This window comes from Haemaphysalis longicornis, unplaced genomic scaffold, assembly GCF_048455015.1.
Source record: "Haemaphysalis longicornis isolate Haplotype H1 unplaced genomic scaffold, Haemaphysalis longicornis Haplotype H1 scaffold_7, whole genome shotgun sequence".
NCBI lineage: Eukaryota > Metazoa > Arthropoda > Arachnida > Ixodida > Ixodidae > Haemaphysalis > Haemaphysalis longicornis.
Genome location: NW_027526422.1, coordinates 92,985,387 through 93,001,191, shown reverse-complemented (window position 1 = coordinate 93,001,191; position 15,805 = coordinate 92,985,387). Strand labels below are relative to the sequence as shown.

At 47.9% G+C, this 15,805-nt stretch overlaps 1 protein-coding gene across 2 annotated transcripts in view; it reads right to left on the bottom strand.

The window, feature by feature from the left end:
- LOC144146106 (uncharacterized) overlaps window positions 1–15,464 on the bottom strand; it is a 593,048-nt gene extending 577,584 nt beyond the window's left edge. For both annotated transcript variants that reach the window (XM_077678048.1, XM_077678053.1), the window contains exon 1: window positions 15,341–15,464. The gene's annotated coding sequence lies outside the window, so the exon portion shown is untranslated. The remainder of the gene's footprint in view (window positions 1–15,340) is intronic.
- Between the last annotated feature and the right edge of the window lie 341 nt (window positions 15,465–15,805).

Genomic DNA, 15,805 nt, shown 5'->3' with positions numbered 1-15,805 from the left:
TAAAGCAAAGCTTTCTAGGTCTACCAGCCAACGGTTCTTTCATGGCGTACGGGGCAACAAGCTCATAGCGCCGCGGAGGCGGCGGCAGTGTGTAGGGAAGGCGGAGGGTTTCATTCACACAGAACACTGTAGAAGGCGCGGCGAGTTTACCCAGCGTAGGGGCCTTACCCCAGCCGTTCAAGCGTGGAAGTGCCTGCTCGCCGGCGTCGGCATCGGCGTACGGCTTAGTCGTCTGCTTTAGTCAAGGTATTTTTCGGGCCAGTTTTGCCTTAGATACGCGCCCATTGCGAGCTACCTTCGCACGGCTGGATTAACTTGTTCGACAGCACCTCCAGGGTAACTGCTCCCGACGGAATTAGGTGGCGGTACGGCAAACACACCTTAAGGATTGGTTTGCAGGGCGAGAAAACCAAATGTAGAGACGCATGCAGGCATCTGGCCGCTGCAGAAACGCTACTGTTACGAATCGGCCAGCGTCACCGTACCTTCCCGCATCACTCCTCGGCTGTGCGGACTGCGTGCGCCTTTCAGCCGTCAGGCGCCACCATGTTCATTCAAGTTTCAACAAGCCGGCTGAGACGCTTCGCTATCGACGCATTACAAACTTCAACGGTTGCCGGCCCGGCGAGGCCCGTCGCAACCTATTCAAGGACACAAGGGCCCCGCGATCTCAGCGAAGTCCTCCTCTCTCCCCTTTCTGGGACTCAACGTGCGCCGAGGCTACCGACGACTCACGAACTCCGAAAAGAGCATTGTGTGTGTCTGTGACGTTCGTGGTGTGTTGCCGCTTGTTGGCAATTTTCACCATTATCGCTTTTGGGTATAAATAGAGCTGCCCAAGCGCTGTAATTCATTCCGTTTAGAGCAGCGAATCCATGCTGTCGCTCTGCTCGAGTCCTGTATTGTAACCTCACCGTTCCGGGCACTGTTTTTTTTGGCTTCGGCTCACCTCTCGCTATGAAGTAAAGAGTTACGCTGGCCTACAGCTCTGGACGTATTCCTGGCTGCAGTCGGCCTTCGCGGTCGCAACAACTGGTTGGCAACAACCCGGTCGCAACAACTTTGTAACACCTGGAGCCAGCGGTACGAGAGCCAACACCACGAACGTCAAGGCGGCTTCGGACTTCGCAGAATTCACGGCAGTCATGGGTGAGTGCGGGACTTTTCTTCACTGAGTTTTACCAGGCTTCTGAGGATAGCTGGTAGGGCGTGTGTTTTTCTCGCGTGGGTTATTCGTGCATAACATTTTTGGAGCAGTGGGAAAGCAGTACTCTAGACAAGCCATGAATTTGAAGGCGTTGAAGAGACCGCAGTTGTTGGTGCTTGCAAAAGAGTTGCGCTTGGATGTTACGGACGCACTGACAAAGCCAGAGCTGATCCAGGCTATACTCGCTGTTGGGGCTCACGATGACGAGCCGTCTGAGTGGATTGAGCTGATCAATGACAGGGAGACCGCTAAACGTCAGGCTGCAGAGGCAGAGGCTGAGCGCCAGCGTAAGAAGCTCGAGAGGCAAAAACAGGAGCTCGAGAGGGAGAAGCAAGAACAGAAACGGCAACGAGAGCATGAGGAAAAGATGCGATGGTACGCCCTCGATGTCGATCGAATTCGAAGGGAAAGAAAGAAGCTCGAAAAAGAGAGACTCCAGCGGGAGAACAAGAACCTAGAGCACGAAATTCCACTCGAGCAGGAAGAAGTGAAGCCTGAGTTTGCATTGTTGCTCGAAAAAGACCGTGCCAGCGCTGCCAGTAGCAGACGCTCGGGAGAGCGAGTCGGAAGCGACGGTTCCTAAGGTCCCTCGGCCCAGCAGCGCGGCAAAGTGGCTGACAGAGACAGCGGAGATAGCGCATTTCTGGAGGCTCATGACAGAGGGCATTGTAAGTCCACTGAGAGCGGAAAAGTTGTGTTGGCTTCGGAGGTCTCGGCAGGGTGTAGACAAGGTAAATATAAATGGTAGCGAAGCTCCGGGCGAAAAGCGGTTCAGAACCTATTGCCAGCGACATCCGCATGGGGGCTTATGGGAGTGGCGATTGAAGCGCGACTAGGTGAGGAGGAAACAAACACTAGTAACAAAAAACCAAGTTTTGTTCAACAATAAAACAACATTTATATTTGACGAACAATATTTATTTCTGAATCACATTTATTTAGGCAAAGTGTGTAAATAGTTTCTGAAAATGCTGTTCATTCTCGAAAACCTTTTTTGTAGCGCCCTCTGAAGAATGGCACATGTCATTGTTCTGTCATACAGTCCTCGTAGTGTTCGGAAGGCCGCTCCTAAAGTTCGTCTGCTGGGAAACGCCCCTTGCGTGTTTTGGTGGTGCGCATTTGCATTCGTTTTTCCTTGTTAATTTAATGTGCACTTAATTTTTGCTGTGCGTGGAGTTGCGAGGTGCGTTGTATCATCGGTGAACACGTTTAATACCGTGCCCGGCGGGCAAGGTGAACTACGGGACGATGCTGCCAACGGTTGGAGCGGAGCGCTTTCCTCGGTACCTACGGAAACGATGTGCTGCAAAAGGTTGCAACAGTAACTCCCGTACGCCTGGCGTTTTATTGCGCCATCTTCCCCTCATTTCCTCAGGTGACGCGAAACTCTTGTACTGTTAATACGTGCACAGGGGTTGTGTAAGGGGACGTGGTGGTGCTTCAAAAAAAGAATGGGTCTAAAGCTTTGTTATGTCACAGTTATCTCTTGATTTCACCTCAGGCTGGCTCGGAGCAAGTGGTGTCAATTACTCTAGGACTCTTCAGCGTAGTACCACTCGAATTTAAACGAGACGCTTTAATTGTCTATCTCAGTGTCTTCTCTATTACATTACAACGCTTGTAGTGCTCGTTGCTTCCCGCACTTGTATGCGCAAGCATTTTTTCTATCGCAGTACTGTGTTGAGCTGCTCCGTGCTGCGCTGCTGCCAGATCTTTCCTGCTATGTGCTTTTACATACTGCCGTCGCTTTCGCTTGAATTGATCCATTTTTCCTCTTTTTACTTATCTGTAGCGACACTTGCCTAATAATGCAACTAGGAAATTGCAGGCGTGAATGCTGAGTGAACTTCTGTAGAAACCCAAGTCTACTTGATAAGACGCCGGGCCAGCTGCGGTGTGCTCGCTGCACTTTCGTGAATCGGCATTCCTGCGGCCCGGTTTTCTGAGTCAAGATGAAGTGCCTAGTTCTTTCCTCTTGTTTCGAAGTAGTTCTGCTGTCGACGCTTTCATTGCTCATGCTATGTGTTACGGGTAAAGTCAATTTTTCGGCGCGTAAGGAATATCATAATGCATGTAGTGCCCACGAACAATTTGTACTTATTGTATACGTGCTGATATTGTGCAGTGTGGTAAATTTGTTTTATGTTTATCCTGGAATAAAATTCGAATGTCTTGATTATAGCATGACTATGCGTTATTTCTTCTCTTAGAACAGAAGTACCCAAACTGAGCAAGCATTATATAACCTTGATCTATACTTAAGGCACGCACGCAACCTGCGTATGTGCGACGCAATTAAACCCAGCAGTGGCGTTGGTAGAAATTAGTATAGGGGTAAGGAGTGGGCGCGTTTTTTATATGAAAAGGGGGCCGGGAAGGGTGGTCAAGTGTCATTTTGTGCTCTGTATCCCAAGGCAGAAAAAAAATTCCGGTCGGGGAGGGGGGGGGGTACGTTTGCCAGCCACTGCAATCAAAATAAACAACTGATTGCCTTCATACAGTAGTGGAAGGCATAAATACAGAATAAAGGTTCAGAGAAGATGCAAGATATTTTTATAAACACCGAGGCGAATCATACGACAGTATGCTAAAGTACGTTTCTCTAGTCAGGACTATACGCTGGCGTTGACTTGAAGCACACACGCCAAGGGCTCGCCAACTTGCGTCAGATGGCAATGACATGAGCCCTCAGCGATCAAAGGCCTGCTAAGGCTATTTGGAAGTCAAATGTTCCCACTAATGCCACCAAAATGACGTCACTTTCTGACCGGATCTTGCGTCACATCCTGCTTATTTTTTGTTCCGCCGGAAGTGTTCCCTCCTCACACAGATGGCGCTAAGCACCATGAGCAGCTTAAGAGCCGCCATTTTCTGAACGTATGGGCGTCTATGGAAGCTTCGCTACCAGTTATATTTACCTTGGTGTAGATGGTTCAAATTCGCGGGAGTCCTTGGGAGCAGCTACCGGTCTGAACATGAACATTTCGCGAGATAGCGAGGTTTCGCTGGAGTGCGGAAACCATGAGGCTACCGAAAGGCAACACGTGTCCGCAGAAACTGAGGTTGTTTCTTCGCGGTAGTTCCGAAGAGACCGATGTTGTGGCAAAGCCCGCAGAGGAGGCAGCGAACGGTTTGAATGGTTCAGTTGGGAGAAATGATGATCTCGCCACTCAACAAGCCGATTCCGTCTTGCCACCAGCACAGGTAGCTGACCTCGAGCAACGGCCAGCCGAGCTCGTAGAGATTCAGGTGTCTGGGGCGGCTGAGCCGTTTTTTGAGACAGGGTAGCCTGGTTGTAGTGTAGTTCTGGCAGTTAGGAAAGAGAACGGGAACACCCTTCGACCTTCGCGTGCCAAGGCTGCCGCTGAAAGCGCGAGGGACGACGAGGTAGTGACTGTTGGGAACTACAAGGTGTCTAAAGAGCTCGTCGTGCCCGTTTCACTCCCAGCTGATGATCCCGATAATAGGCCAACATCGGCTGAGCTAGTTGAGGTTCCGGTGTCGCCTGTGGCTGAGCCGAAGTTGGGAACCGACCAGCCTAGAGATAACGTAAACGCGTTCCGACGTTTGATTGACGAACGCGTTCGTGAAAAGGCGAGCAAGAAGGATAGAGGGAAAACTTCCGCGCGTACTCGCGGCGCGTGTTTCAGTGCCGGCACACCAAGAGGCAAAGCCGTCAGCTCGCATCGCGCCAAGGGAACGCCGCCTCCAAGAAGGAGTTCGCGCCTAACGTAAGAACGGTGGAAAATCCCGCTCGCTCCTCCGCGCGCTCGACCTTTCTCGAACAAGACGACCGGTGTCAATTCACGCTGTCGCTGCAGCTTTCAGAGAGCAGGCACACATTAAGTGCGGTACAAAAAGGGGAAACTGAATGACAATGCTGATGGGTTAAGTCGGAGTCCTTAAGGCAAGATATGGCCTGTAGACACCTGACTTTCTCAATTTCATATTTTTTCCTGAAGCACGTTTCGCCCTTTACGATTACGTTTTTTCGTGTTTGAGACATTTCCAATGACGCGAAATGTCACCTTTCAAGTTTGTGTTTGACTAAATTACTGCTGGGCAAAAATATAACTAGTGTAGTTAGTTATTAGCGTATTTTTTCGCAATTAAAAGCCTGTTAGATCTTCAGTGTGGATTTGTCTTCGCACTTGGCGGCGATGCGGTTTTGTCTTCCTGTGTTGTTCTGTTGCTTGCCTGACCAAGCTAGAGACGTTCTTGGGGAGCCACTACTTGTCGAGTGATCGGCCCTGGGAAGCTCCAGAGCGGTGTCACACAGCCCAGGCCTCGAGTCGAGCGTCTGCCGAGCACTTCACTTCAAAAGCATTACTGCGGACAACGTTTGACGACCCTTATCCATAGGGATCTCGGAGCCCCGGAGGAGAAGCTGTTACGAATCGGCCAGCGCCGCCGTATTTTCCCGCATCACTCCTCGGCTGTGCGGCGAAGCCACTGCGTGCGCCTTTCAGCCGTCAGGCGGCACAATGTTCATTCAAGTTTCAACAAGCCGGCTCAGACGCTTCGCTATCGACGCATTTCAAACTTCAACGGTTGCCGGCCCGGCGAGGCGCTTCGCAACCCGTTCAAGGACACAGAGGCCCCGGGATCTCAGCGAAGTCCTCCTCTCTCCCCTCTATCGAACTCAACGTGCGCCGAGCCTACCGACGACTCACGAACTCTGGAAAGAGCGTGGTGTGTGTCTGTGACGTTAGTGGCGTGTTGCCGCTTGTTGGCGTTTTGACCGTTATCGCTTTTGCGTATAAATAGAGCTGCCCAAGCGCTGTAATTGATTCCTGTTAGAGCAGCGAATCCATGCTGTCGCTCTGCTCGAGTCCTGTATTGTAACCTCGCCCGTCGGGGCATTGTCTTTTTGGCTTCGGCTCACCTCTCGCTATAGAGGAAACAGTTACGTTAGCCTACGGCTTTTGGACTTCTTGACGGCTGCAAAAGCGGCTGGCCGCTCGCAGTATACACGCTACCACTCGTATGTCGGAGGCAACGGAGCTCGGATCGGGTGCCCCCACTCGGTCGCAACACTACCTTTTGTGCACTGCGTGCCATGAATGGGACTCCGTTTTTTAAATTGGTTGATACCGATTCGGTTGTGTTTTAGGAGGTATTACAAAAGGCGAACGTAGCAACTGGTCCTTATAAATAGCGATTATAAAAGTTCCCTCCGCTTTCTTCGAGTTCTCAAACTTACTAAACTGACTACTTTAAATCGGTATAAATAGGAATCACTAAGCGCTCATGCCGCATTGTTTCGGTGTATGCGCTTGTAGTCTCGTGGTGGTGTAGCCCCAAGCTAGCACATCAGGATGGCTAGGTTCCGCTGTCTCACCTTGCGAATGCCGCTCCTGTCCGTTTTCTTTCTCCCAATTCATTGCCGGTTTACAGCGGCGGCGTCCGCCGCTTTAGCCCGGCCGTTGCCGACGCTCTTCTGCGTTCGGTACACCACCCCCTTGAATTCCAGGTAATGGCTCTCAGAATAAATGGTTTTACTGTTTGTAGAGCGACGTGTGTGAATTCAATGTGACGTCGGATGGCAATTGCTATGGGTGTCGTTTAAAGGTTTGCTTTCGAACCACCTTCACAGCATGGATTGAAGCCAATTTTTTTCTCCTGGATTTATTTTCGGTCAGTATACTGACAAATGTCTATGGGTGGCGCCGGCAAAGAAAAAAACAGCCCAGTTATTTTTATTACTTCGAACTATGATATTTTCTTCTTGAGTTTGCTCCCTAATGCCGATTGCCGCTTTCATGTCCCCAAGCGCTATTCCTCATTTTGCGCTCCATGCACGTTCGATGGATCTAAGTTATCTGTATAGAGTTTTAGTAGGCCTCAAAGTTCCCGCTCAGTATGGCATTAACGGAAGGACGCATTGATTCAGTACCTTTGTTTTTAGGGATACAGGTACCTTACTTTTCATTAATTACAAGTGCTTGTCGAGTGCACCCGAACCCTATGCAATTCCGCGGTGGAATTTTTTAGTGTGGCGGTGTCAGCACTGACCATCCAGACAAGGCAGTTATGCTCTCCCACTGGTTCTACTGTTTCGTTACCTATTCTAAAAGGACCCGTTAGGGAGGTTTGCGTATCATTAATTTAGATTAATTCATATTTATCTTAGGCCCCATGGAGAAACTCTCTATCTGTGGTTCTTCAATCATTTGTTTGAGTTGTTCAGTAGCTTCACTAAGCAAACCTATGCTTTCGGCAACCTTTACATGGATGACGTATTCTCTATTTATCCCTAAACCCATGTTTTCCAGGTCAGGCTTCGGGCGTACACTCTTCAGACATGCTGTGAATGATTTTGGCGAGATTGTGTCTCCTTCTCTACCCCTTTTCGCACCGGCAGTTTTTCGCTTTGCCTGTGAAGGATTATTCTGCCCGTGTATTCCTCATAAATGTCTTGTAGATGTCGTAGGTACATATCTTTTGTTAAACCGAAGATTAATTGTCGTGACTGATGCCGTTGTACACAAACACGCCCTAAAGGAGAGCCACCTTTCTGGAACGATGAAGATCAATCATAGTGAGTAAAGTGAAAGAAACACGCTTCCTATAGCCGCAACCGAACCTGGGTCCTCGCCTTATGAAGCCGTCGTCTAGCCGATTGCTGTGTTTTGACATGCTCGAAGTGACTTGGAAAACTAGGATGACAAGCAAACACTTTGTCAAGAGAACAATGGCGTTGCACAACGTTTCGTAAGGCGGTTACCCACAATTCATTAAGCCTAACCTCCACGGTTATGACGCAGGCCTAACATCAGACCTTGTGGTGTAACACCTCAAACCACCCCTCGTTGAAAAATCGCTCACTGAACGCAAAACAGCAGGCCCAAACTCGCGCCATACACGCCAGAACCCAAAACTAGATCTACGGAGTGCGTACAGGAGAGTTGCTTTGGCTATACTGGAAAAACGGTGTGTATCTCCAGAGCAGTGTGGGATTGTCAAACCAAAGAATGCAACACAAGGAAGCTTCGTTTTCAACCATGGTCATCATTAGACGGACGGGTGCGTGATTTTGCCTTGATCCTTTAAGGAGTCCATGACTGCGGCAGCGTTTACTGGATCAAATTCTTCTACATAGTGTATAACTATCGTGTAAAGCGGCGTATTGTACACCGCCAATTTTGCCGTCACTTGGTTGATCCCATGGCTGTGATCCATTGTGGAAACTTTTTTTTTCTAAACCCAGCCTGATCCCTGGGTTGTTGTAGGTCGAGGATGTCGTTTATGTGGTTAACCATTACCTTGGTAAACAACCTTTATACAACCTCAGAAGGCTGATGGGGCTGTCGTCCTTAAGAACTTTGTTATAAACCTTCCTATGAATTAAAAGTGTGTTAACGTTTTTCGAGGCTTTGGGCACCTTTGAAGTTCATAAACATTCTGAAAATACTTTAGCAAGCTTTTCTGTTAGCATATCTCTAGACTCCTTCGGAAGGTATGAGGTTATGCTGTCGTCGCCTGTCGCCTTCCCTCTTTCCTGCCCGTAAGCGCCTTTTCTGCTGCCCGCTTTGTTACTGGCTCACCATAGCAAGCTATGCATGTAGGCTCCGTCGTTTCCCCGGTTCCAACGTCGCTGGTGTGTAGCCTGGTGCAGAATAGTTCCGCCTTTCTTATTATCTCGTCTATATTGCCCGTAATGGTACCCTGTTATTCATTAGCTGCGCACATTCTATCGCTGCCAATGGCCGGCATCCTCTTTGCTACCTTCAAGCATATTCTTATTTCCAACGTTTGGTCGACGACTGCGTACGATTTTTATTTGTTTTACATCTGTTAATCAATTTTCACAGCTCTGCTAATTGAATTTGATCCACCTTACTGAACAAGTTCGTGCTCTGATGCTTCGAAATCAGTTCCTTCGTTAGCTTAGTTAGTTTCTCAGTTTGTTTGCTACATGCTGCTTCTCGAGTACCGGCTGCTGCCTCTGTTGTTGCTGTTAGGTTGCTATTCAGGATGTCAACATTGTCCTTGTTTCCTGTCTCAAAGCGCGAATCTGTTCAGAAGGGTTCTTCAAAACTCCTGTTTCCTGCATCTGACTGACTTCATGCTGGATTTATTACTTTTAATGAATTCACTTCTTTCCCTTTTGAGATTCAGCCTTGTTTTGCACCTAACATGCCCAGGGTCATTGCCTTGAATGTTGGGTAGAAGCTCCACGTCTCGTACAATATTTGTTGCCGTCACTTAAAATGAAATGAACTTCATTTTTTCATCCTGTAGGGACTTTTTCTCGTTCATTTGGTACCCATTCGTTTTGCGAAAAATGTGTTCATTAGCCCCAGGCTATTTCTGTTCCGAAATCCAACCAGAGAGTGCATTCTCAAATTTCCCACTTATTTTCTCGTACTATGCTTGCGTCTAGATTTGCGTTAGTGTCCCATTGCAATTGTGAAATGTGTTGTGCCCTTATTCATTGCTGACTCAGCGTCTTCGTAGACCTATCTACGGCATTATCATCGTAGCTGGCTTTTGGACCATAGACTTGTACTATTTCTAATAAGTATCCCTGGCTAAGCTGGATCACAAGGACTCCTACCATTTCGTTAACACTGGAGCATTCTTCCACGTTACCTGTTATCTCTCTGCGGATCAAAAACCCCACCCCGCCTTCTGTCTTTTCGTGAGGTCCTCATAGCAAAGAATATTCCTGCTACTCAGTTCTATGAAGCCTTCTCCGATTCCTCTGACCTCGCTTCGCAGAATAATGTCCAATTTAACATCGGACAGCTTCTCTTATAGTAGACCTAAGCATTCTTGCTATACAAATTTCATGCTTTGAACGTTTCGAACATTAAGTTTCAGAGGCCGCCTGTCCGCACCCAGAGATTTATGGCACCCTCTGCTGCATCGCTGGCCTCATCGCAGCCGTGTTCCGGTGCTCTACAGCTGCTAAAAACTCAGGGCCGAGAGTTTAGTTGGGCGGGGGCCAGTGTTTATACCAGGGTGGCAAGGTCCCTCTCTGGTAAGGGAGGGCTTTGTGGCCCTTTGTGAGGGCTCTTTGTGTGTTTGCTGTTTGCTTATCCCAACGATACTGCCAGATTTTAAGGAGTTTCCTTTGGATGAGTGGTTTGAGGTCCAAGTACGGTACAGATTGTTACGATTGAAACCGCAGTCGGGCTTTGCTTCAACACTCCTCGGCTTTGCGGCGAAGCCTCCCCTACGTGCGCCTTTCAAGCATGCCCCCCTGTGTTGGTGACTAATGCTTTCACGTCTCGACAAGCCTGGGCCTCTGGCGCCTATCTTTCGGCGCGTTTCAAACTTCCGCGGTTGCCGGCTAGGAAGGCTTCAACGCTTCCCAAGGACACAGAGGCCCCGCGTCTGCAGCGGCATCCTCCTCTCTCTATCCTCTCTCCTACTCAGCGTGCGCTGCTACTACCGACTGCTCACGAACCCTGGAAAGAGGGTTGTGTGTCTGTGTCGTCGTGACGTATGCACAATCTAGAGGCAACGCTTGTTTTGACCGTTGACGCTTTTGGGTATAAATACGACCTCCGCAAGTGCTATATTCCATTCCTGTTTTAACAGTGAATCAATGCTGTAACTCTGGTCAAGTCCTGTACTCTTACCTTGCCCGTCAGGGCGTTGTTCTTTGGCTTCGGCTCACCTCTCGTTATTAAGTAAAGAGTTACGTTAGCCTACGGCTTCTGGACTTCTTCACGGCTGCAACACCGGCTGGCCATTCCCTTTACACCACGCTACCATACGTATGTCGGAGGCGACAGAGCTCGGCTCTGGTCGGCCTTCCCGTAAGCAACAAGATGTAACGTCCACATCATCCCCCAGAACTGCAACAGCTGCTTCCCTGTCAGCAGCTTCAGTTCCAGTTATTCCGAAATGTCCACATACCAAGCAGATTGTGATTTTGTGATTTTAGGCCCATAGCGTTGACCGACATGATGATGTTTAAAAGAATGTTAAGCACTGCATTTTTCTGTGGCTTTGCAGAATGCAGGGCTGTCACTACACTCCAGGAATCGTTCTATATGACTAAGCGATGTATTTGGTGTTGTATTATGTGTTCTACAGACATTAAAATACCATGAGCTTAACCTGTGAATGTGCTGGTGTTAGAATTGACTTTCTTAGAAGTAGAGTAATGGGGTCCACAAGCAGCACAAGAAACATCACAGTTGGTGTTAGATATGTCTGTGTAAAATTCTGTGCATTGGTATTTGTGTTGAAGGGCTAAAAAATGTTGGTGTATTAACGCACAGGGAGCTTTGTTCTTGTCTATGTTAGTAAATGACAAGTCAATGCCACCGGCAACCGCTTCCATGGTGTAAGGACATCAGTAAAGGTGGTCTTGTAAGTGTCTTAAAAGAAATTTCTATGTGGGATGCCAAAGTATTTACGGACATTACATATGGTTGTGCAAGAGAGGGTCGTTTAAGGAACAGACCTGCAGTGGATGTATCATGTATTAAGATGTCTGAGGGGTGTTTTTGAAATGGAGTTGTTTTGACTGCGTGTAGTAGGGCTGTGTAGGCACGCTGACTTTATAGTCACCACACATCGGATTCTACATACAGGCTTCCTATCGGGCATGTTTGGAAAGCTCCAGTCGCCAATCGAAGGCCCAGGTGGTACACCAGATCAAGGAGTTAGAAAGCAGAATTTGAGGTTGATTGATAAATAACACTGTCATAGTCAAGCCTCGATCTGACAAGGTTATCGAAAATATTCAATGAGGAAGCCCTGTCAGTTCTGTACGGCTGGCGTGAGAGAACCTTTAGAATACTAGGTGCCTTTATGCATTTTTTCTTAGTCGTTTCATGTGGGGTATGAAGATTAACTTCTCATACAGCAGAATACCCAAGATCTTCTGCTCCTTTTCACTGGAATTTGTTTTCTGTATACGGTGATAAATGGATCTGGTCGCATACTTCGTAGTTTTGAAAAGAGGACGCTCGAGTCCTGTATTGTAACCTCACCCGTCGGGGTATTGTCCTTTGGCTTCGGCTCTCCTCTCGCTATGAAGTAAACAGTTACGTTAGCCTACGGCTTCTGGACTTCTTCACGGCTGCAACATCGGCTGGCTGCCCGCTTCACCACGCTACCACAGTTATGCCGGAGGCTACGGAGGTCGGATCGGGTGCCCCCACTCGGTCGCAACACAAGTCTACACTGCGTCGCTGTACTAACCAGACGCCGCCCCAACCTCCGGCGGGCGGCATCTGCATAGGAGGCTGCCGAAAACAACCTGTGTTTCGGCGCGCTTCAACAAAGCTGATGTTCTCACTAACCTTAGCATGTATTATTTCCCTTTCTTTTTTCGAAAGTGGGACAGGGTTGAACGCATGCACTGTGTGCACCACTGCAGTACTACAAAGGCTAGACCAGTACAAAGGCTGAATCACAGAGCAATCACATGTGCCATTCTTCATAGGGCGCTACACAAGAGGTTTTTGAGAATGAACAGCATATTTGTAAAGTATGTACACACAGTGCCTAAATAAATGTCATTCAGAAAGAAATATTATTCGTAAAATATAAATGTTGTTTTGTTGGTTTTTTGTTACTAGTGTTTGTTCCCTCCTCACCTAGTCGCGAATCATTCGCCATTCCCATTAGCCCCCATGCTGATGTCGCTGGCAATAGGTTTCAACTGCTTTTCGCCCGAAGCTTCGCTACCATTTATAGTTACCTTGGTGTATGCACGATACCGCGTACACTGCAGCATCTAAAACTTGTCACTGCCTATACTTGTCACTGCCTTGTCACTGGCTATACTATACGCACGATTGCTGAAATCAGTTTATGAATACGTGAGAGGGGGTGATACTGCAGTGAAAGATTGCACAGGTGAACGTCGTCGGCGCGGCTTCGTAAAGCGGTGACTGAGTAACTGTGGCAATGCTAAGCCTTTTCTGCGCTCCGACAGCGGTGCCTGCAGAAACACCAGCGGTCCGCTATCCAGCGCTGGAAATCTTCAATTAATGTCGTGAGCATGCATGTTGTGTTTGATACCGCACTATCTGGCCTCCAAACGCACGTTGCCGCTATTCTAAAACTGACGTCTCCACGCGTGCACGGCCGACGCTAGGGGCATAGCCGCATGGTAGTTCCATTCTTCCCGACCGCCCACCGGGCCCGCTCAGCAGTAGGGGCTGTAGTAGGTGGAGCATGGCCGTCAAATGCTAAATAGGCGTGACGTAGCGCCGAGCGGGGCCAATGGCTGCGCTCATCTCGAACCTTGTCCTGTCTTTCGCATCGTCGTTGACGTCACAGCTTGCACAGTGCTGTAGAGGCGCGATGAAACGGTAGAAGCGCCAGGCCTTATTGCTGGCTCTTTTTAATGAACGATAACTCGGCCAATACTAAACGCCTTTAAACATTTTGACGCAGGATGATCCTTGGATAGTACTCCAGCGAATGCGCACGTAAAATCGCAACCTTTGCAACCCTGTTTAGGGTTTCTTTAAAGGCCAACTGCACATAAATTTCAGCCAGTGTAAAAATCATGTTGTATTTCTGTAAACATAAAAAGAGTGCAATATGCAAAGCACTGCGTTTTAAACAGGAAAGCGGGTGACCAAACTGCTCGCGCCGACGCGTTTTCCCAACTGAACCTGTTAAAAAGGCCGCCATTGAAGGCAGCCATACGGGACGCCCGTGATGAAGCTGCGCGTGGTAGCATCGAGTGCTATTTCCACGGGAGAATTTGTGCTAACATTCCGACGAGGCTAATGGAGGTGGCCGCAATTGCGACGGCGCGTAGCTATCAACTCAGATAAAGTAGACCGTCGGCAGCTAATTTTCGGACAGAATAACTGTCGGAGTAGCAATGTCGTTAGCGTCACTTGTAAAATACAATGTTCAGGTTCTCAAGGCTTTTTGCTTGTATGACACGGAAAAGCAGCTTTAGTTAGACGTTGCTTTGGTTTTGATCTATAATTTTTGTGGCTTGTTTTGACGGGAACGAACAGCGCCCTGGCGGTGATCACACAACGTCTTAGGTGAAAACAGTTTGTGAATTTACGCCCTCTTTTCATCTCGCTTCACATCAACGATCAATGTGAATATTGGCTTGAAACCATATGTCACCTTTCAAACCTAGGCGAAGCACTAAAGAGCAAAAGAAGCTACCCACCTATCGTGGTTTGCTACTTTCAACAGGGGGATGTGCAGTTTATAACATGTTATTTTCAGGTAAACTAAATTTAAAACTGTACAAAAATAAATACATGGTTTAGCGAATAAAAAAGTAATATTGTTAATCGTTTAAGAGAGGAGCAGTGTCGTTTGCTTACGCACTTCGCCAAGACCCCGACAGCTCGCTACTACGACCAAGGCTGGTTTACGTTTACTTAATGGGTGAGGAAACATATAGCACAAGGGCTCACACTGGCGCGTAGAACAGCCGAAATGAGGTCGTAAAATTTTGGTGATTTAAAAGTGGTAGAGGTGGCGTTGGGCCACTCGAAATACCGCGAATATTTCACGCGGAAGATCAAGTTGCCAAGAATTTGCCAACGATCTTTTTTATTAAGAGCTGCAATAATAATGATAATTGTGCAGGCAAGTATATTTCTTGCGCTTTTTTTCTGACTAACAATGTAGTGTTCCAATAAAAAAGTTTTTGCAAACTCCCAAAGCATCGTAAGCGCGCGTATAGTTTTTAGGACAGCATTAATAATCGTTGATTTTGCATCCTATGCGGTTAGCTCTTACACGTGTGATGCTGATGTCAGTGCAGCGCGCCGGTGTAGCAGAGGAACCCCCGGCAAAGGCACCGGCGAACGCACCGGCGAACGCCAGTCGCCGGAGAAGCGGGATTTTCGGGGAACAGATTCCACTTCTCCGTCACAGTTCCCTGGAAACTTCTTTCGGAGACTCTTTGCCGGGTGCAACAGTCCTCTGTTACAGAGCTACTTTGAACGCTTGCAGCTAATACGCCATGGCGGTATAAGGCCCAGAATTTCACCACAAATATTTTTAGAGCACAAAAACTTGAGTGAATCAAGTTTGAGAAAAGTGAAATTTCAGAGCAGTTGGCCTTTAAACTCCAGACTATGCTGTTTTCAACAACGTCTGAATTTGCAACAGGAGTAACAAACCCGTCAGCACCTTGCCCAAGAAAGGGTACAAATACTGATTTTAAATACTTACGTATCCTTTTGCGGGGTCCCGCGCTGGGAGACCTTCCGTGATCCCAGTGTATAGGAAGTGAATTTCCAAAATTTGCACGTTATAACAGTTTTTATCATGCTGGAATAATTTAGTTCCAAATGTGCTGAAGTCTTGATTTGCCTTGTATTTTATTTCCTGAGATTGGCGCTCTCCGCCGAATTCAAACTAAAAAGTTCAGAAACAAAGAAAGCAGTGAAATACATCAATTGAGCATCTGTATTAAGAAATAACGATAGGGAGAACGATCGTATATCAGACCAATGGCATTATCTAACCAATACGCCTATCTTGCTATACCGCATCAACACCGCAACTGGGCGCAAACAGATACAAGCACAGCGTTCTCGATGAATGTTAAATTACAATATTATGAAATCCACAAACATTTCAGGTATCTACGAAGCCTGGTTATCTCTTCAACTTTCTAGGGACTTTCAAAGTGCT